A 22,498-nucleotide genomic window follows, 5' to 3' on the forward strand; every position below is an offset into this window, starting at 1 on the left:
AGCGACCCTATAGTACGGAGTAGAACTGCCCAACAAAGTTTCCAAGGAGCGCCTGGTGGATTCATACAGGGATGAATAGCAAACACCCAGGATTCTTGGCTTGGAAACTAAGTGGATGATAGTCCCATTCACTGAGTTTAAGCGTACACACACACACGGAAAAAAGTGCAGAATTGAGGGTAAAATAACGAGTTCTCTTTGGGATTTACTGAGTTTTGGAAATCTCTGGGACATTTGAGATGAGATACTCTGCAAACCATGCAGATGTATTATCCAGCCATTCAGTGCATATTTACTGAATGTCTTCTGTTTTTTTTTTTTTTTCTGTTTTAGACAGAACATTGTCCAACTCTCTTGCTTTGGACACATCATCAGAAGGGATCAATCATTAGAAAACGACATCATGTTTGGTAAAGTACAGGGCCAATGAGAGTGTGGGGAGCCTTTGGTGAGATGGATTGGCTCAATAGCCACAACGATGGACCCAAATAGCAATCATGAGGATGACGTAGGACCAAGCAATGTTTCATCTGGTTGTACATCAGGTATCCATGAGTCAAGATCAAACTCCATGGCAGCTAACAACAATTGTTCTAGACACTGAGAATGTAAGGGTGAAACAACAGAGTCCCTGCTCCTATAAATATTTCACAATCTGAATCTCAGGTAAAAGCCAGGGTGAAGGCATAAAATTTGGAGCCATCATTTGCTTACACTTTATAAATAAAAATTATTAGTGAATAAATGTAAATATTTCTCTAAATCATAGCATATGATTCAACAAATTGGATAAACAGCAAGTTAAAAGAATAGGCATGATAGTAGAGCAAGGTGTCATAATTAATTTTTAATCCAAGCTAACTTGATCACCAACTGATAACAGGAAATGGAAAATACTAGGGGTCAGCTCCTTCACTTACCGACTACATGATATCAAGCAAGTCACGAACCACTCTCAGCCTCTGTTTCCTCACCTACAAAACTAGAGATCATAGTACTATTTCACAGAGTTGATGTGCTGATTAAATAAGCTAGTATTAAAGTGCTTTCTTCGGGTCATAATAGGGAATTGATGTAGAAAAATTAATCAGAAATGAGGATGATAGGGTACGTTAGATAATGTGTGGGAAAACACACCATTAGCACATATATCAGGTAGGTGACTGTAGAGTTACAGTAGCCCACAAAACTGAACGAAAGAGAATTTTAAAATGTAAAATTAGTTTGGTTTGTTATTGTTGTAAATAAATATTTCCATCCACTTATCTGTTGAAATGTGGCTTTATATTAAGATTATTGGTATAAAGAGTAAGATCTTTCCTCAAAGCTCACATATATAATGTACAATAAATTTTCTTTTAAGGTAGTTAAAGTTAACACTTGTTAAATATTAGTTTAATTGTGGTTCCCAAAGGATGCCTTAAACAGTGGAATTGGTAGAAACACAAACATATCTATTGTCTCTACCAGCTTTACAAAGCAAGGAGGCAAATATGAGGATAAATCCCCCAGGGATTAGAGAGAGTCAAGAGATAGATTCTAGAAAACTGAGAAACAGGGAGAAAGAGAATCTGGAAGTTAGTTGCTCCATAATCCTTGTAACAATGTGCATGAGTGGAGCTGTCTGCCTTTTCTTCACGCAGGGTACATTCATGAGCACACAACCCTCTCTAACAGCTAAGTTCTAGGAACTATGACCCATCTCAACCAATGGGAGATCACTGGGGTGTATCTGGGGTGTGACTTTACTCACTTATAAACACACAACTTGGAGGATTTGGTTTTGTTTGATACTGATTTATATAAGGTAACCAAACCAAACCCACTGCCACTGAGTTGATTCCAACTCATAGCGACCCTATAGGACAGAGTAGAACTGCCCCATGGAGTTTTCAAGGAGTGCTTGGCAGATTTGAACTGCTGACCTCTTGGTTAGCAGCCATAGCACTTAACCACTATGCCACCAGGGTTTCCTTATCTAAGGTAGGGTGGCACAAATGGTTAACACGCTTGGCTGCTAACCAAAAGGCTGCAGGTTTGAGTTCACCCAGAGGCACCTTAAAAGAAAAGCCTGGAGATGTGCTTCCGAGAAATCAGTTATGGAAAACACTATGGAGAACAATTTTATCCTGACACACATGAGATCACCATGAGCCAGAGCCAATTCAATGTCAACTGGTTTGGGTTTTAGTTTAAAATACTCTTAAGTAAGACAGGATGCTTCATTAGTATTTCCAAGATGATGGTTAATAGGTATCTCAACTTAACATTTAGTGTTTCATTTCCTGAGCCAGGAACCTTGGAAATCATGTCCTTTTTTCCCTTTATTTTTCTGATCATCAACTTTTTTGATATTGTAACTTGGGTGGCTAATAGACATCCATCCCAATCCCTCCCATCTCTAAATGGCATCCTCATTCACCCCGGTGCTTGAGACAAATTACAAGTCATGTTTGAATGGTTTCTGTTACTTCTCATGTCTATTTGCCTCCAAGACATATGCTGAATCTATGTACCGTACATCTCTCCATCTCCACCACTACCACTTGGGTCCAAGTCAACAAGCCTTCCTCAGATCACTGCTTTCCTATTGCCTTGTTACAATCCATTTCCACACGACTAGAGTGATCATTTAAAAACCTTACATTACCTCAGCCTCTTGCCTAAAATTTTACAATGACTTCTTTTACACTCTTTGCCATTGTTCACAAGGTCCCACTCCTCATCTTGCCCCCTACTGCCTTCGGGACCTCATCTCAAACTACCCTCTACCTTTTTTGCTTCCTGTAAGCCACAGTGTCATTTTTTTTAATCCTTGGAACATGCCAAGCTTGTTTCTACCTCTGGATTTTTGCATTAACCATTTTCTCTGCCTGGGATGCTTTCTCCCAGATCTTCATGTGGCTGATTTCTTCTCGTCATTCAGTTCTCTAACGAAGTGTTGACGGGAATTTCTTTAGCCACTCAATATGAAGCTGCTTCTTGGGGCCACCACCCTGCTTTATCTTCATGACACAAGCCATTAAAATTAGGGAGCATTTTATTTATTTATTTTTTAATTAATTAATTTATTTTCTTTGGTAGGTAAAACTCCACCAGAATGTAAACTGTAGGTCAAGATAGTGGGCACTTTATCTATTTTTTTTTTTCTCATGTATGTTCAGCATCTAAAACAGTGACTGAAGCAAAATCAGCAATAAATAACTATCAAATTAATGAACAGTCCAATCATATTCAAAATGTTGGCAAATACTGTCAGTTTTCCTTCCAAAATGTATCTAGAATTTATTCACTTCTTTTCATCTCAGCTGCAGCCCCTGTAGTCCAAGACACTACAATCTCTCACAGGGTGACTGCAATATCCTCTTAATTGGTCTCCCTACTTCCACACAGCAGCCAGAGCTATATTTAAAAATGTAAATGAAATCATACCATGCTTCTGTTTAAAATCGTCCATGGATTTCCATTTCCCTTAGAATAAATTCTCAATACCTAAGATGATCTTGTCTCTGACTGGCCACCAACTCTCCCATATCACTCTCCCTCAACTTTGGAGTTTGCATCCTTCCCTAACCCTAACTTGTCAATTAAGTTCTGGATCTTAGGTTCTTCAGCTGTAAAAATTGTTGAGACTTCTCCGAAGGCATAAGACACTCCACAAGCATTTACTGGACATCTGTTTTGTGACAAGAACTCTGTTGGTCTTTGGGAACAGAAATCTGAAAAGTCTTAGTGCCCTTGAGGAGATCAACATGTAAGTAAACAAACTACAGTTATGGTGCAGAGGGAAACCTGGGAGACATGAAATTCAGTGGCGCTTGGTCTACTGGTGGAACCCTGGAAGACGTCACAGAAGAGGAACCAATGCTCGCCAAAGACCTTTATATATTGTAAAGTATTATGGAAATGCAATGCATGTAAAATAGTATTATTGTTCGAGTATAGAAATAAGTATGAAATTTGTTTTCAGTAATGTCAGTTCTTCCTTAACACATGATTAGGCAAAAAGAGACATTTGTATAAACGGAATTTCTAGCTAACCCCAAAATTGGTTTTACTTCGACTTGCAAATATTTCTAAAATCTAATCATCCGTTTTCTTGCTTTTTGTAAGTGTAATAGACTAAATATGATTGAACCTTTTCCTTCATGACTGTAAATAACAAACTGCCCCAGGGTCATCTTTCTGCAAATCAACTGCTGCTGTGACCCTGTAATGCAAATATTGAATATGCAGGAGATTGGGCATAACATATAATGTACCAAAGGCATACAGGTGTTACAAATCGCCTCTCTAAAAATCCATAGTAAGCTTTTCTGTATTGTTTAACCATCTATTACTTAAAAGGAAAAAAATAAACACTAATTGGGGATTAGGATTAGTTGAGCTTATTTTTATTGTATTCATTATTGTGTATGTATATATATATATTTTTATATGTATACAGACACATATATGTGTGTGTATATATTTATTTACTTCACTGGGGTACAAGTGAGGTAAACACTACCTACTCCAGGCTACAGGAGAATCCATGATTTGTAATTTGAACCTAGGTTGTCTACAGGTTGTATATAGTACCTTACTTAGAAACAAACACCAATGACAAAAAAACTACAGAAACCCATTACCATAGGGTCAGTTCCAACTCACAGTGACCCTATATCACCATGCATTTTAAGAGCATTTCCAAAGACCTTTATCTCTAACCCTCTTCCCATTCTTATTTGACCACTTCTCAATCTGATGTCCACTTACGTGGAGTAGATGGCCATGTTACCTGACTGGATTGGGCAATAGGTCTGTATGGTCATTAGGGTTGTGTGTCAGTTTGGCTGGGCCACAATTCTCAGTGGTTGGGCAGTTATGATGTAGTTTGGCAGTCATATAATGATGCAGTTACTTCCATGATAAGATTTGATATAATGTGATCACCTCCATGATGGGATCTGCTGTGAGTAGCCAATCAGTTGCAGGGGAGTTTCTTTGGGTATATGGCCTGCACCAAATATAAGTGGACATTCTGGCAAGGCTCAGGGGCTTTTGCTTGATCCGAATCCTGCAGCTGGCTCCTGTTCATCTGACCTCCGGTTCTTGGAACTTGAGCTAGCAGCTTACCTGCAGTCTTGCCTGCCGATCTTAGGATTCATCAGTCTTCACAGCCTGTGAGCAAAGCTCTGCTCTCTGTCCTGCCGATCTTGGGTTCACCAGCCCCTGTGACTACGTGAATCAGGAGAAGCCTCTAGCTTGACTCACATGTTTGGGACTTTCCAGCCTCTACAACTGCATGAGCCATTTCCTTAATATAAATCTCTCTATATGGACTCTTACACGCTTTACTGGTTTTGTTTCTCTAAAGAACCCAGGCTAAAACAGTGTGATCAGAAAAAAAAGAAACATTACTATCAACTGGATTCTGACTCATAGCAACCTTATCAGACAGAGTAGACTGCCCCACAGGGTTTCCAGGGCTGTAATCTTTATGGAAGCAGACTGCCATATCTTTCTCTCAAGGAGCAGCAGGTGGGTTCAAACTGCCTACCTTTCAGTTAGCAGCCAAGAGCTTAACCACTATGGGACCAGGGTTCCTTCTGATAAGGAAAACCCCTTGAAAAAACAAGGGTAGCAATTCTGCCTGACTCTAGGTAATGCCAGCAGTTCACCAAAGGAAAAAAAAATTCCTCTCTCAGGAGGTTACGTTATTTTTTACCTATTTTACCCATGTTGAGTCTATATGCCAACGCAAACTCGTATCATGGGGATGGCACAGGACTGGACAGGGCAGCATTTCATTCCATTGTGCACAGGGTTGTCACAGTCGGCAGCCAGTAGGACTAAAGCTAATGACAATGATAAGCAGCATGATGGGATGAAAGGAACATGAGGATAGGAGTTGAAGGCTGTTTTTGAGACCTTAGATAAATCTGAGCTCTTTCCTGTACATAATATGGATAATACCATCTACCTCATAGGGTTGTTATAAATGTGAAGTGTAAAATATATTCAAAGCACCAAACTTATCAGAGAGTCTCAGAGATGTTAGTACCTTTCCTCTTTCCCCCAGTCCAGTCCAACAATCTTAATCCACTGTGGGCACAAATTTGTTAAAGACTATTAATATAGTGCAGAAAATCATGAATAACTTAACTGCCTTCTTCCACAGCTAGGATGAATTTTCAACAAGCAATTGATTAAGCGTCCAATTCATTAATCTCAGAGGCCTGCAGCTTGCCCGAAAATATTTTGTATAGAAAAACTACTGTAGTGAAGTCATCGATGAAGATATTTATATATTAAAATTGCTTTAGAAGAAACAAATAATAAATATTTTCATATAATGTAGGTGTGAAATTAGAATTCAGTTAAACACGGTATGATTTTATATACATATATATAAATGCACACACACATATACACATACATACATATATATGTATTAGCATATTATGCTAAAAGAAAAAAAATCAATTCATTTATTCATTGGGAAAAAACCATATTAAATTGCTTTTGATAGTTTCAACCTTGGCAACATTCTGTACTTTTAATTCCAGCAACTCTATCACTGCACTGTTTTTACAGTACAATTGTGGTAGTTCAGATGTATGCCAAGTACATTTTAATGCAGTTTTATGGCAGTTTTTTGGCCCATCATATCCTCTCAGTGATACTCAAATTTCATTTCATTAAGCACTAAGTTACTTCATGGTATATATTACAAGAGAATCCTAGCCAGATGTATATTTGGGAAAGTGTGAAGGGAAACCTAACGCTTTCAAAATGGATAAAATATACGAAGCATTTTTCCTTTAATATATAGTCTTTGTTCCCCTTCCTACTCCAAATTACTACTAGGCAGTTTCCCCCCACTTCTACGGGACAGAGATTTCTCTTCTATCGTAATGATCTTGTGCTGTCTCTACTCCATAAATTACTATTGTTAACATTTTCTTGCATTTCCTTAATGCACGTATGTACACGATGTTGTTGTTGTTGGGTGCCATCCAGTCGGTTCCGACTCATAGCGACCCTATGTACAACAGAATGAAACATTGCCTGGTCCTGTGTCATCCTCACAACTGTTGCTACAATTGAGCCCATCCTTGCAGCCACTGTGTCAATCCATCTCATTGAAGGTCTTCCTCTTTTTTGCTGACACTCTACTTTACCAAGCATGATGACCCTCTCCAGGGACTGGTCCCTCCTGATGACATGTCCTAAGTACATGAGACAAAGTCTCACCATCCTCACTTCTAAGGAGCATTCTGGCCGTACTTCTTCCAAGACAGATTCATTCATTCTTCTGGCAGTTCATGGTATATGCAATATTTTTCATCAATACCGTAATTCAAAGGCATCAATTCTTCTTCAGTCTTCGTTATTCATTGTCCAGCTTTTGCATGCCTAAGAAACAACTCAAAATACCACAGCTTGGGTCAGGTGCAGCTTAGTCCTCAAAGTGACATCTTTGCTTTTTAAAACTTTAAAGAGGTCTTTTGCAGCAGATTTGCCCAATGCAATACGTCATTTGATTTCTTGACTGCTGTTTCCATGGGCATTGATTGTGAATGCAAGTGAAATGAAACCCTTGACAACTTCAATCTTTTCTCCGTTTATCATGATGTTGCTTATTGGTCCAGTTGTGAGGATTTTTGTTTTCTTTATGTTGAAGTGTAATCCATACTGAAGGCTGTGGTCTTTGATCTTCATCAGTAAGTGCTTCAAGTCCTCTTCGCTTTGAGCAAGCAAGGTTTTGTCATCTGCATGCCACAGATCGTTAATGAGTTTTCCTCCAATGCTGATGGTGCATTTTTTTTCCTTATTCTGCAGCTTCTCAGATTATTTGCTCAGTATACAGATTGACTAAGCATGGTGAAAGGATACAACTCTGACACATACCTCTCCTGATTTTAAACCCTGCAATATCCCCTTGTTCTGTTCCAATGAGTGTATGCACGTAAAATCTCCATATCTTCATATCACAGAACATGCCAGTTCAAACAAGTCAGTCACATGACATGTCATATCTGAATATCAATAGCACATTAATCTCTTTTATATAATTTTTTAAAACAAACTTTATTTTATAATAGTTTTAGAGTTACAGAAAAATTCAAAGATAATACGGAGAGTTTCCACATACTCTCAGCCCTGTTGTTAACATCTTACTTACTATGCCACATTTGTCAGGAATAAGGACCAACATTAATACATTAATATTAAATAAACTACACATTTCATTCTGATTTCATTAGTTTTTCCCTAATGCCCCTTTTCTGCCCCAGAATCCCATGCAGGATATCACATTACTTGTACTGGTCATGTCTTCTTAGCCTCCTATGGTCTGCCACAGTTTCTTAGACTTTCCTTGTTTCTGATAACCTTTACAGTTTTAAGGAGTAATGGTCAGGTGTTTTGTAGAATATCCCTCAATATGAGTTTATCTGATGTTTTTCCTATGACTAGACTTGGGTCATGGGATTTAGGGGGGAAGACCACAGAAGTAAAATGCCATTCTTATCACATCACATCAAGGGTGCATGATATCAACATGACTCACTGGCAACATTAAGGTGGGTCACCTGGCTAGGGTAGTGTTTACCAGGCTTCTCCACTGTAAAGTGATCCCCCTACCACCTTTCTATACTCTGTTCTTTGGAAACAAATCACAAAGTGCAGGCCACACTGAGGAGGTAGGAAATACAGCAACACTTTCTTGATGGAGGAGGAAAGGTATCTATGTAAATTATTTCAAATTCTTCTATATAGGAGATTTGTTTCTTTTCCCCCACTTGTTTATTTATTCAATAATTTATTTATACCTGTATAGGCTAATGGATATTTATTTTATATTTTCAGTTATAATCCAATACTACATAATTAATTTTGTTGAATGAATTGTTCTAGCTTTGGACATTGGGATCTCTTTCAGATGGGCTCTTGTGTTGCTTTGACAAAAGTTAATTTTGGTTTTGAGTGGACTTCCTTACTTTTTGGCACAACAAGATGCTCCAGAATCATCTTATATATTTCCTGATCCATATTTAGAAACAACCATTTCTGCATCAATGAGTCTCAACCCACCTGGATCAAAGGAGAATGAAGAACACCAAGGATACAAGGTAATTACGAGCCCAAGAGACAGAAAAGGCCACATGAACCAGAGACTACATCATCCTGAGACCAGAAGAACTAGATGGTGCCCAGCTACAACCAATGACTGCCCTGACAGGGAACACAACAGAGAACCCCTGAGGGAGCAGGAGAGCAATGGGGTGCAGACCCCAAATTCTCATAAAAAGACCAGACTTAATGGTCTGACTGAGACTAGAAGGACCCCATGGTCATAGCCCTCAGACTTTCTGTTGGCCCAGGACAGGAATCATTCCAGAAGCCAACTCTTCAGACATGGATAAGACTGGACAATGGGTTGGAGAGGGATGCTGGTGAGGAGTGTGCTTCTTGGGTCAGGTGGACACTTGAGACTATGTTGGCATCCTGCCTGGAGGGGAGATGAGAGGGTGGAGGGGGTTAGAAGCTGGCAAAATGGACATGAAAAGAGAAGTGAAGGGAGGGAGCGGGCTGTCTCATTATGGGGAGAGTAATTGGGAATATGTAGCAAGGTGTGTACAAGTTTTTGTGTGAGACTGACTTGATTCATAAACTTTCACTTAAAGCACAATAAAAATTATAAAAAAAGAAAAGAAACAATCATTTCTCTGAAGTTCCTTGGTTCCTTTTACTGGAGAATGGTACTAGAAATCAAAATCTGGGCACTTTGTGTGCTCATTGCTAAGCCCAGAAAACCAAACCCAGTGCCGTCGAGTCGATTCCGACTCGGAGTGACCCTATAGGACAGAGTAGAACTGCCCCATAGAGTTTCCAAGGAGCGCCTGGGGGACTGGGGTGTTATTGCATCTAAGCTCAATCAGCAGACAGAGCTAGGAAACATATGTATGTAGTCTAACCTATGGAGTTCCTCACCTGTGCAAATGATTAGCATGCTTGGCTGCTAACTGAAAGGTTGGAAGTTCCAGTTTATCCAAAGGCTCCTTGGAAGAAAGGCCCAGCAATGTACTTCTGAAAAGTCAGCCAATGAAAACCCCACAGAGCACAGCTCTACTCTGACATACATGAGGTATGTCAGAGTCTACTTGCCATAAGTCAGAGCCAACCTGACAACAGCTGGTTTATTCTAACCTCTATATACAAGCATGAGTTTATACTGATGTCTCTGATTCTAATTCAGTACCACATTGTTCGTTTAAGCCTCGCTTTCTAGCTTATCTGAAACTTCCCTCTCCCACAGTGAGGAATCTGGCTCCTACCATCCACCACTTATTGACTCATTCATCAATCCATTGTTTCTAGCCTATTGATCAATCCCAGTATACAGGGAAAACAGGTTCAGAGTTCTTAACTCTTAACAGCATGAGAAAGAACTGTACCAACTAGCACATTGTGTTTATGTCTAGTTCCTTTTGTCTTTAGTCTTACAGTTCCAGTTAAAATATTATTTCCCAGCATTACTTAGATTGGCATTTCTTTCTCTCTCTCTCTTTACATCCTTCAGTGGGGTTTTATCATACATTTGTAATAACTTTTTTTTTTTTTTTTGGTCACAGTCTGCATTCTGTTCTGGGATATCCAGGCCTCCTAGCTGATTTTTTTTATTTGCATACATTGAGGTTCATTTTTTGTGCTATAATGTTCTATGGGACTTAATAAATACATAGTGATGTATATCTACCACTACAGTACCATACAGTTTCACCACCTCTAAAAAAATCTCCAAGTCACACTCTCCCACCTCCCCAAGTCAAACTCTTCCCTATGTAAGACCCTGGCAACCACTGGTCTGTTTTCCGTTCCTACAGTTCTGGCTTTTCCAGAATGCCATATGGATGGAATCATACAATAGTAACCTTATTGCTTATTTGCTAAGTGGCAAAATGTGTTTAAGATGCATTCAAGTTGTCTTGTGAATTAATGGTTTATTCTTTTTTATCACTGAATAATATTCCAGTGTATGATATACCTCAGTGTTTTGTTTCATTTTTAATCCATCCACTTCTTGGTGGACATCTTGGTTACTTCCAGTTTTTGGTGATTATGAATAAATAGCTAAAAAATTTATTATGAATAAATTATCTGCAGATTTTTATGTGGACATGTTTTCAAATCAGTTGGGTAAATTTCTTGGAGCACAATTACTGAGCCATATGGCAATTTAACTTTATAAGAAATTGTCAAATTAGCAACGTTGCTCTACATTCTTGCCAACTGCAGTGCAATAGATTGCTTTTTGTGTGGCCTTTCTAGCCTTGGTCTTGTAACTCCCACCCAGGTCATTAGGCAGGACTGTGTGATAGGGTAATTGTGGTCCACCACAGGGATTGGTCAGTTTTGCCATCCCACTGGGGTTGAAATGAGGCACCCCCAGACATGGGAAAGAGGAGAGCCCACCACCACCGAGGAAGGAGAGACTGGCAGGAGGGACTGGCAGGAGAGACTGGCAGGAGAAATCCATAGGAAAGGCCTGCAGGAAATGCTGCAGTGGACTTCCTGGCCCACAGAGCAAGAAAGCTGGGTGCCTTTGGGCAGAGACTGAGGGCCAGGGATAAGCCTACGCTGGACCCATCAATTTGGGGCTTGCCAGCCTCCACAACCATGTGAGCCATTTCCCTTATACAGTTTGTGAATTCTGTGAGACGTTGCAGGGAAGTAGGGAACCCAAAGACCTGAGAGAGAATATTGACAGGAGAGGGATTAGTTGAAGGTAGAGAAGATGGAGTGGTATAGCAGCTTGCAGAAGTTGGACATTTGGGACATCTTTAACCTCCGCCTCATAGGAACCAGCTTTGTGCTGATCCTTATAAAAGAAATTATTCCTTTACCAAGATTTGTTTTTTATTAAATATTTTAGACATTTTTAGAGGTGTGTAATGTCACGTACATAATTTTGTTACCAATTTTTCTCCCTAATTTCTTCCAATTTGTTCTAGAAATTTCCAAAAAGTTCTTCTCACTGTTCAGCAATAAGCTGACCAAAATTGTTTGTCCCTAGCCTATTTATTTTGCCCGTACCATTTGAGGGAGGTACTTCAGTGCTGTCTGTGCTGTGCTCTGCCAAAACTTTGCTGTTATGCCCAGGAAGCTGTCTCCTAGCACACCAGCAATTTCACATGGACCCAAAGGCACTGTTTTCCCTTCCCATCCACAGAAAAGGAGAGAATGCCCTTCTCTTCAACTTTGTACTGCCCTTTTATATGTGAAAACAGGACTGCTTATTCCCCAAATATGAGTATCTTGTGAAATGGCTTCTTCATATTTTTGAAGGACCTTTCTCTTTTTAGAGTTCGGGCTTAGGCCCTGGGATTGGACCTTAGAAAAGCACTTTGTCCTCATATATGTGTGTGTGTGTATATATAAAAACAAAAAATATATATATATACTTATATATATATGTATTTATATATATTGTTGTTGTTGTTGTTGCTGCTGGGTGCCATCGAGTCAGTTCAGACTCATAGCAACCCTATGCACAACAGAATGAAACACTGCCTGGTCCTGCGCCATCCTTACAATCGTTGTTAGTTTATATATATATATAAATATATATATTTTTTAATATATATATTTTTGTCTCTTCCACCTCTGACTGGGTGCATATCCTTTCTTACAAAAACTTCTCTTCTTTCATCATAAAATAAAAGCCATGATTTAACTTGGAAAATAAACATTCATTACAATCAAAGACATCATATGACCAATCCCCTACATAGGTGTAGCTGGGACCACTTTAACAAATATATGTAAGTAGGTACATTGTTGTTGTTAGGTGCCGTCGAGTTGGTTCCCATCCATAGTGACCCTATATTCAACAGAATGAAACACTTCCTGGTCCTGTGCCATCCTCACAATCATTGTTATGCTTGAGCCCGTTGTCGTAGCCACTGTGTCAATCCATCTCATTGAGGGTCTTCCTCTTTTTCGCTGACCCTCTACTTTACCAAGCACGATAGCCTTCTCCAGGGACTGATCTCCTGAAAACATGTTCAAAGTATGTGAAACGAAGTCTTGCTATCCTTGCTTCTAAGGAGCATTCTGGCTGTAATTCTTCCAAGGCAGGTTTGTTTGTTCTTTTGGCAGTCCATGGTACATTCAATATTCTTCCCCGACACCATAATTCAAAGACATCAGTTCTTCTTTGGTCTTCCTTATTCATTGTCCAGCTTTCACATGCATATAACGCAATTGAAAACACCATGGTTTGAGTCAGGCACATCTTAGTCTTCAAGGTGACATCTTTGCTTTTGAACACTTTAAAAAGGTCTTTTGCAGCAGATTTTCCCCATGTACTGTGTCTTTTGATTTCCTGACTGCTACTTCTGTGGGTGTTGATTGTGGACCCAAGTAAAATGAAATCCTTGACAACTTCAATCTTTTCTCCGTTTATCATGATGTTGCTCATTGGTCCACTTGTGAGGATTTTTGTTTTCTTTATGTTGAGGTGTAATCCATACTGAAGGATGTAGTCTTTGATCTTCATCAGTAAGTGCTTCCAGTCTACTTCAATTTCAGCAAGCAAGGTTGTGTTATCTGCATAACGCAGGTTGTTGATGAATCTTCCTTCAATCCGGATGCCCTTTCTTCATCATATACTCCAGTTTCTCAGATTATTTGCTCAGCATACAGATGGAATAAACATGATAAAGGATACAACCCTGATGCACGTCTTTCCTGACTTTAAACCACACAGGTACATAAAATATATAAAACAATAATAACGATAGCTAATACTATTAAATGCTAAGTGCCATGCACTGTATTAAGCATTTTATATTATCTTTTTTAACTCTTTAAAGTAGATATTTACTTACTTTACAGAAAAAGAAACTGAGGCAGAAATATATCTAGTAATTGTTCAAATGGAAGAGGTTAGGCACTCTGATTTTAGTGCCCATGCTAAAAACAATCACCTTATATTAACTGGGATAATACTGTATAGACAGCTTTGAATTTTTATTTTTCCCTAAACATTTTATTGTGATTATCTTCCTGTGTCATTAAATATTCTTCCAAAGCATAGCTTCTAATGGCAGGGTAGTGTTCCATAGAATAAATATGCTAAAACTAATTTAACATTTCCTTAGGATGTTAATTTGATTTGCTTTAATATCCTAAGCCCTTCATGCCTGTCCAAACACATATATATCCTTAGACAGGGAAACAATCATAAGATTATAGAATGCAAAGAACTTTGGAGATCACCTAGTCTATTTTTGCACTCAATGCAGGAATATTCTGTCTCTGGCAGATATTTTCTCCAGGAATATTGAACTCACAATTTTTCAAGTAGTAGAGTCCTTCTTTGACTGGCCCCTGACAAGCTGTAGTGCTTATTGTCATCTCACTTCTAGTGTACGCTAGGAAAATGATGAGTTCTTGCTGTTGTTGTTATTGCCTGCATTTATGAAATCAGTTATAATCTTTATCTTCAACTCTGCAAAATACGGTTTAAAGAAATTAAGTCCGTGAAAAGCCCTGAAGATAAACCAAACAAGAAAAGCAGCAATTGGCTTTTCATAGGAGACTTTAAGTGAAGCTTCTGTTAATACATCATGCTTTATTGGCATATTAAACTATGTATGGTACGTCTTTTTCTTGTCTAATTCCCAAAATAGAGAGAAAATGATATGCAATTGCATCAAGCTAAACTACACAGAAGGTTGTGATTATTACTCCTGGCTTATCAGAGCTGTTACCTCGATATATCCAATCATCAGCAGATTCTTTTTGTTTGAATTTTACTGATCTTTTAAACAGAGCAGGAATGTAGGAAGGCAATGTGATGCCGCAAAAAAAAAAGAAAAAGTATTAGAATCAGTTGCCCTGAGTGTTCACTGCCATAGGGAAATTAATTAATTTTGTGACCTTGGGAAAGTCGCTTGCTTATTTTTATTTCAATTTCTTCATCAATAATATGAGGACTTGAGGACATAAGTACATAAGTCTTTCTTTAACCAACCCAAATCCATTAGCAAGGAGAATGGAAGGGTTATAGCAAACAATATATGTTAAAAATATGATTAATCTTTGCTAAATGTCTTAAAATCTTGGAATAAGTGAGGCTGTTCAGTGAACTATTGTGCAGGCTCTGAAATCAGCCCTGCTGTACTCAAATCCCAGCTTTGTGATTTAGTAGCAATGTAACCTCCCTAAGCCTTAGGTTTTCATCTTTAAAATACAGCTTATAATGATAATTACCTTGTAATGTGGTGGTGTGGATTAAAGGCGGCAATGATTGTGATGAGCCTAGTCCTAGGGACACAAAAATCAAATCACTAAATAAATGATAGTTGCTCTGAAATAGGATTATACAAATACTTTAATAGAGAACCAGTGACTGATTAGTTAATATGGTTGAGAACTGTGACTTGAAGCCAGTGCTAATTCTTACCATATGTAGGTTTAGGCTCCTGAATGGCACACACGGGGTTGCCATGTGTCAGAATTGATTCAGTGGCAACTGGGTTTTTCAAATGGTCCATAGAGTAACAGTTACTTAGAGGGTGGGATCATTCATTGGATTAGTCACCACAGTCTTTCATAACTCTGACCTATAACTGGCAAAGCGATCATAGCACTGTTCCAGGATTTTTCAGAAAGGATTCCATTATAGCCAAAAATATGGTGGCCCAAATTACATGGAAACAGACAGAGCAACAAGTGAATAGGATGTAAACCAGGCAAAACCTCCCTAAAATTGTGTCAGCTAGGGGGTAGGTAGTAGAGGATCAGAGACCCATATGTAGGATACCAGACTGATTTTGTGATGTCTATGTATTCTGAACATATATCTTTTTGTTACCTTTTATTGTTTAGCTTTTAGTGTTTCATTTTAGATCTGTTAAGCAATTTTGAACTCTTTGACTATGCTAAAGGGATATGAGGAAAGGTGTTTCTTACCATGCTTGGCCCAAGTGGTGGTGATGGCAGCAGTAATGGAAATGAGACAACCCCAAGAGAAGGGTGAAGTCTCAAAGGACAAAATTGAAACTACTCATACAGCCAATCTTTCCCCACCAGGATGCTCTCATTTCACAGCAACTCTTTACTAAAATATTGGAAGGTTCTAGATTTGTTTACCAAGGAAGATTATTGGCTTACCCAGGGGTACTAATTTATTCTGAGATCAGCCACTGAGCACATATTTATTGAATAATTAGTCCAGTCTAGATGCCAACCGAGTTGGCTCTGACTTATGGCAGTCCCGTGTGTGTCAGAGTAGAAAAGTGCTCTATAGGGTTTTCAATGGCTGATTTCGAAAGTAGATTACCAGGCCTTTCTTCTGAGGTGCCTCTGGGTGTACTCGAACCTCCAACCTTATGGTTAGCAGGTGCAAGTGATAACTGTTTGTACCACCCACGGAATCCAAATAGCTAGTAGACCCTGGGAATACTGCACAAAAGTAAACATGGCCTCTTCCCTCAACTCACTATGGGAAAAACATGTAAGGAAACCATAGAAATGAGACTTTCATGGCATAGCAGGGAATGAAAGCCTAAACTGAAAGTTCTTATCTCTCTTCAGAGGTACGAGGACTTTAAGTATCTTTATGTCGATCCTGCATGACTCAGCTTTGAGCCAACACTGTTGCTTTTCTAGTACTGAGCTTGGAGCCTAGTTATAATTTACCATAAACTTTTGCAAGTTCTGGGAAGCAGTTGTGTCTTTTTGAGGTGAGTCCGTATATTGTGACCTACCTACTCAGCACCCAAGTGTCTCTAAGAACGGTGGTCAATTCCTGCTCTGAAACCTCAGACCTGTGACAAGGCTCTTAATACCGGAAGACAAGATTTCCATGCTGTCAGATACTCATTTGCATTTGAAAATACTAACTGTTGCAATTTGCCTGTCAGAGTGCTCTTGCTGCTTCTTGTTAGGCTTTCCATCATCTGAAAGTGCTACTTCTCTGCGTGTCTTCTTGTCCTCTCCTTTTTTCAAGAGCCTAATTAAATCTAACTTCCTCATTTGTCACTTCTGTGATTACCCAAATCCTCTTTGTTAACATTCCGTTTCAAAATTCCTATAGTGTTCATGATCAATGTGAGAGAATTCATTTCTTGTTTGGAAGCCACCTCTTGTTATCTGCTATTTGTTGTATTTATATGAATTTTGACTTGCCCCCATCATTTGCATGGTTCTTGAGGGCTGGGATCATGATGTTTGTTTTCTCTATCCTCCTCAGTTGTAGCTCCACATGGAGTCTATTTTATGAGCTCATTGAATGCCTGCTCCAAGTATTGCTGATTCTGAACTTAAACAAATAGAAAGACAGATTTAAAGAAGATTGGCACAGAGCAACATTTACTTTTAAAAAGCTCACTGAACCAAACTGAAAATGTGTTATCATAAGAAGAATATATTCAATTTCTAAAAACTTGTACTACAAGAAAAAATTCATACCGTAAGGTGTTGTTTTTGCTGTTGGGTGCTTTCTAGTTGGTTCTGTTCCATCGAGTTCGTTCAGACCCTATATAAAAAGAACGAAACACTGCCCAGTCCTGTACCATCCTCACAGTCCCTCACAATCCTTGCTATATTTGAGCCCATTTTTGCAGTCACTGTGTCAATCCATCTTATCGAAGGTCTTCCTCTTTTTTGCTGACCCTCTACTTTACCAAGCATGATGTTCTTCTTCAGGGGCTGGTCCCTCCTGAATAACATGTCCAAAGTAGACGAGACAAAGTCTTGCCATCCTCCCTTCTAAGGAACATTCTGGCTGTACTTTTTCCAAGACATAGTTGTTCATTCTTCTGGCAGTCCATGGTACATTTATTGTTCTTCACCAATGCCATAATTCAAAGGCATCAATTCTTCTTCCTTATTCATTGTCCAGCTTTCACATGCATATGAGGTAATTGAAAATACCGTGCCTTGGGTCAGGCATACCTTAGTTCTCAAAGTGACTTTATTTTTTAACACAAGAAGAGTTAAAGAGGTCTTTTGCAACAGATTTGCCCAGTGCAATACCTTATTTGATTTCTTGACTGCTGCTTCCATGGAAGTTGATTGTGGATTCAAGTAAAGTGAAATCCTTGACAACTACAATATTTTCTCCGTTTATCATGCTTATTGGTCCAGTTGTGAGGACTTTTGTTTTTTCTTTATGTTGAAGTACAAATCCATACTGAAGGCTGTAGTCTTTGATCTTTATCAGTAAGTGCTTCTAGTCCGCTTCACTTTTAGCAAGCAAGGTTGTGTCATCTGCCTATCTCAGATTATTAATGAGCCTTCCTTCAATCCTGATGCCACGTTCTTCTTTATATAGTCCAGCTTCTCGGATTATTTACTCTGCTTACAAACTGGATAAATATGGTGAAAAGATACAACCATGATGCACGCCTTTCCTGATTTTAAACTATGCAGTATCCCCTTGTTCCATTCTAATGACTGCGTCTTGATCTATGTACAGGTTCTGCATGAGCACAATTAAGTGTTCTGGAATTCTTATTCTTCAAAATGTTGTCCATAATTTGTACACATGTAAAAATCTTTCTGGTATTCTCTGCTTTCACCCAAGATCCATTTGACATCGGCAACAATATCCATCATTTCACATCCTCTTCTAAATTTGGCTTGAATTTCTGGCAGTTCCCTGTCAGTGTAATGGTGAAACTGGTTTTGAATGATCTTCAGCAAAATTTTACGTGTGTGTGATATTAACGATATTGTTCGATAATTTCTGCATTCTGCTGTATCACTATTTTCTGGAATGGGCACAAACACGAATCTTTTTCAGTTGGTTGGCCAGGTAGCTGTCTTCCAAATTTCTTGGCATAGATGAGTGAGCACTTCTAGAGCTGCATCTGTTTGTTGAAACATCTCAGTTGGTATTCCATCAATTTCTGGAGCCTTGTTTTGTGCCAAAACCTTAAGTGCAGCTTGGACTTCTTCCTTTAGTACCTTTGGTTCTTGATCATATTCTATCTCCAGTAATTGGCTGAATGTTGACCAATTCTTTTTGGTACAGTGATTGTGTGTGTTCCTTTCATCTTCTTTTGGTACTTCCTGTGTTCAATATTTTGCCCGTAGAATCTTTCAATACTGCAACTCAAGGCTTGAATTTTCTTCTTCAGTTCTTTCAGCTTGAGAAATGCTAAGCATGTTCTTCCCTTTTGGTTTTCTAACTCCATGTCTTTACACATTTCATTGTAATACTTTTTTTTGTCTTCTTGAGCCGACCTTTGAAATCTGTTCATCTCTTTACTTCATCATTTATTCCATTCACTTTAGCTACTCTACAGTCCAAAGCAAGTTTCTGAGTCTCTTTTGACACCTATTTTGGTCTTTTCTTTCTTTCCTGTCTTTTAAATGACCCTTAGCTTTTTCATGTATGATGTTTTTATGTCATCCCACAACTCATCTGGTCTTAGGTCATTAGTGTTCTGTGTATCAAATCTGTTCATGAGATGGTTTCTAAATTCAGGTTGGATATACTCAAGGTTGTACTTTGGCTCCCGTGGACTTGTTTTAATTTTCTTCAACTTTGAGTTGAACTTGCATATGAGCCACTGATGGTCTATTCCTTAGTAGGCCTCTGGCATTGTTCTGACTGATGATATTGAGCTTCTCCATCGTCTCTTTCCACAGATGTAGTCGATTTGATTCCTGTGTATTCTATCTGGCGAGGTCCAAGTGTATAGTAGCCAGTTATGTTGTCAAAAATTATTTGCAATGAATAAGTCATTGTTTTTACAAAATTCTATCATGCAATCTCTGGCACCATTTCTATTGCCAAGGCCATATTTCCCAACTACCAATCCTTCTTCTTTGTTTCCAACTTTCTCATTCCAATCACCTGTAATTTTCGATGCATCTTGCCTGCATGTTTGAGCAATTTTCAGAAGGCAGAAGTTGGTAAAGATCTTCAATTTCTTCATCTTTGGCATTAGTGGTTGGTTCGTAATTTTGAATAATAGCCGTATTAACTGGTCTTCTTTGTAGGTGTATGGAAATTATGCTATCACTGACAGTGTTTTACCTCAGCATAGATCTTGAAATGTTCTTTTTGATGATGACTGCGATGCTATTCCTCTTCGATTTTTCATTCTTGGCATAGTAGACCATATGATTATCTGATTGAAAATGGCCAATACCAATCCATTTCAGCTCACTAATGCCTAGGATATCGATCCATATGCCTTCCATTTCATTTTTGACAATTTCCAATTTTCCTAGATTTATACTTTGTACATTCCACACTCCAATTATTAATGGATGTTTGCAGCTGTTTTTTTTTTTTTTTTTTCATTTCAAGTTGTGCAACCTCAGCAAATAAAGGTCCCAAAAGCTTGACTCTATCCACGTCATTAAAGTCAACTGTACTTTGAGAAGGCAACTCTTCCCCAGCCATAATTTGAGTGCCTTCCATCTTGAAGGGCTCATCTTCCAGCACTGTATCAGACAATGTACCACTGCTATTCATAAGGTTTTCACTAGCCAATTCTTTTAGAAGTAGATCGCCAGGTCCTTCTTCCTAGTCTGTCTTAGTCTGGAAGCTCCACTGAAAACTGTCCACCATGGGTGACCCTGCTGGTATTTGGAATACTGGTGGCATAGATTCAAACATCACAGCCACACACAAGCCACCACAGTAAGAGAAACTGACAGACATGTGGTGGATGTGTTGTCTAGGGCTCATGCAACTGTGAAAGAATTCTAATAAATTTTCATCATTGAATGAAAATATTTTATTTCAGCACTTATAAAAGGAGATGTATGTTAAAAAATTTTTATCAAAACATAAGTTTCCTGTTATTATAGATTAAAGAAGTCTAAAGAGACTTGAAAACTAAATGTGATGCATGTTCCTGTACTGTGAAACAGAAGAAAACAAAAAATATATATATTTTTATTGTTTGTCTTTTTTGTTATAAAGACTTTTTAAGATAATTGCAAGCTTTGTATAAGGACCGTAGGCTAAATTATATTAATGCAAATTTCCTGATAATTTTGATAATTAAACTGAGGTTATGTGACAGAATGTCCTTATTCCAGGAAATGTAATTAAGCATTCATACCCTTTCTTAAAAGAAGGACAAACCACAGTCCAATTATTAAAATCAGGAAATTAGCACTGATAAAATATCACTATCTAATTATATAGTGAGCTAGAGAGAACAAATGATAAAGCAAATCAGGTAAAATGTTGTCAGTTGGGGTATATCGATGAAAGGTGTACAGAAATTATTTGTACTATTTTTACAACTTTTCTGTAAGTTTGGAAATATTTGGGAAAAAATCCTTAAAATAAAAACATTAATAGGACAGAGTAGAACTGTTCCATAGTGTTTTCAAGGAGCAGCTAGTGGATTCAAACTGCTGACCCTTTGGTTAGCAGGCATAGCTCTTAACCACTGCGCCACCAGGGCTCCAAAAACACAAAATTTGCAATTGAAACCAGTAAAATAAAGTATTATTTGTTCTTGACATGCTTCTTTATGTCATCTCACCTACTTTTAAATTTCCATAACATTCCTGTTTTACCTCTGGAGTCTTTGTTATGGGTTGCATTATGTCCCCCCAAAATATGAGTTGTTAATTCTAACCTCTATAGCTACGGCTATAATGGCATTTGGGAATGGGTTGTCTTTGTTTTGTTAATGAGACCAGATTAGTGTAGGGTATATCCTGAGTCAATCTATTTTGAGATATAAAAGATTAAAAGCAAGCTTGCAAACAAAGATGAGGGAAGAGAGACACCAAGCCAAATGAAGATTGCCTGGAACAGAAGCTCAGAAGAGACAAGGTCTTTCCTCCAGAGCCTACAAAGAGAGAAAGCCTTCTCCTCAAGCCAGCATCCTGAATTCAGATGTTAGCCTCCTAAGTAAAGATGTCGCTTTAAGGACTAAGGTGCGCCTGACCCAAGCCAAGAGATTTTCAATCCCCTCATATGCACGTAAAAGCTGGACAATGAATAAGGAAGACTGAAGAAGAATTGCTGAATTTGAATTATGGAAAAAAAAAAATGGCATAGGCAAAGAATATTAAATATATTATGGAGTGCCAGAAAAGCAAACGAATCTGTCTTGGGAGATATATAGCCCGAATGTTCCTTAGAAGCAAGAATGGCAAGACTTCACCTCACATACTTTGGACATGTTATCGCTGGAGAAGGACATTAAACTTGGTAAAGTAGGGAGTCAGTAAAAGAGAGGAAGGTCCTCAATGAGGTGGATTGACTCATGGGCTGCAATGATCGCCTCAAGCATAGCAATGACTGTGAGAATGGTGCAGGACCAGGCAGTATTTCATTGTGTTGTACACAGGGTCACGATGAGTCAGAACTGACTCAACGACACCTAACAATAACAACATGACAACAATCTCCTAAGCTGAAAACATAAATTTCTATTTATTAAAGTCACCCATTTGTGGTATTTCTATTATAGCAGCACTAGATAACTAAAACAGTATTTGGTACTGGAAGAGT

At 38.5% G+C, this 22,498-nt stretch overlaps 1 protein-coding gene across 1 annotated transcript in view; it reads right to left on the reverse strand.

Moving 5' to 3' along the window:
- The window catches only part of TMEM117 (transmembrane protein 117), a 556,897-nt gene that overhangs the window by 169,776 nt on the left and 364,623 nt on the right, over positions 1-22,498 (reverse strand). The window lies entirely within an intron of this gene.

The sequence above is a fragment of the Loxodonta africana genome, chromosome 4 (genome assembly GCF_030014295.1).
Source record: "Loxodonta africana isolate mLoxAfr1 chromosome 4, mLoxAfr1.hap2, whole genome shotgun sequence".
NCBI lineage: Eukaryota > Metazoa > Chordata > Mammalia > Proboscidea > Elephantidae > Loxodonta > Loxodonta africana.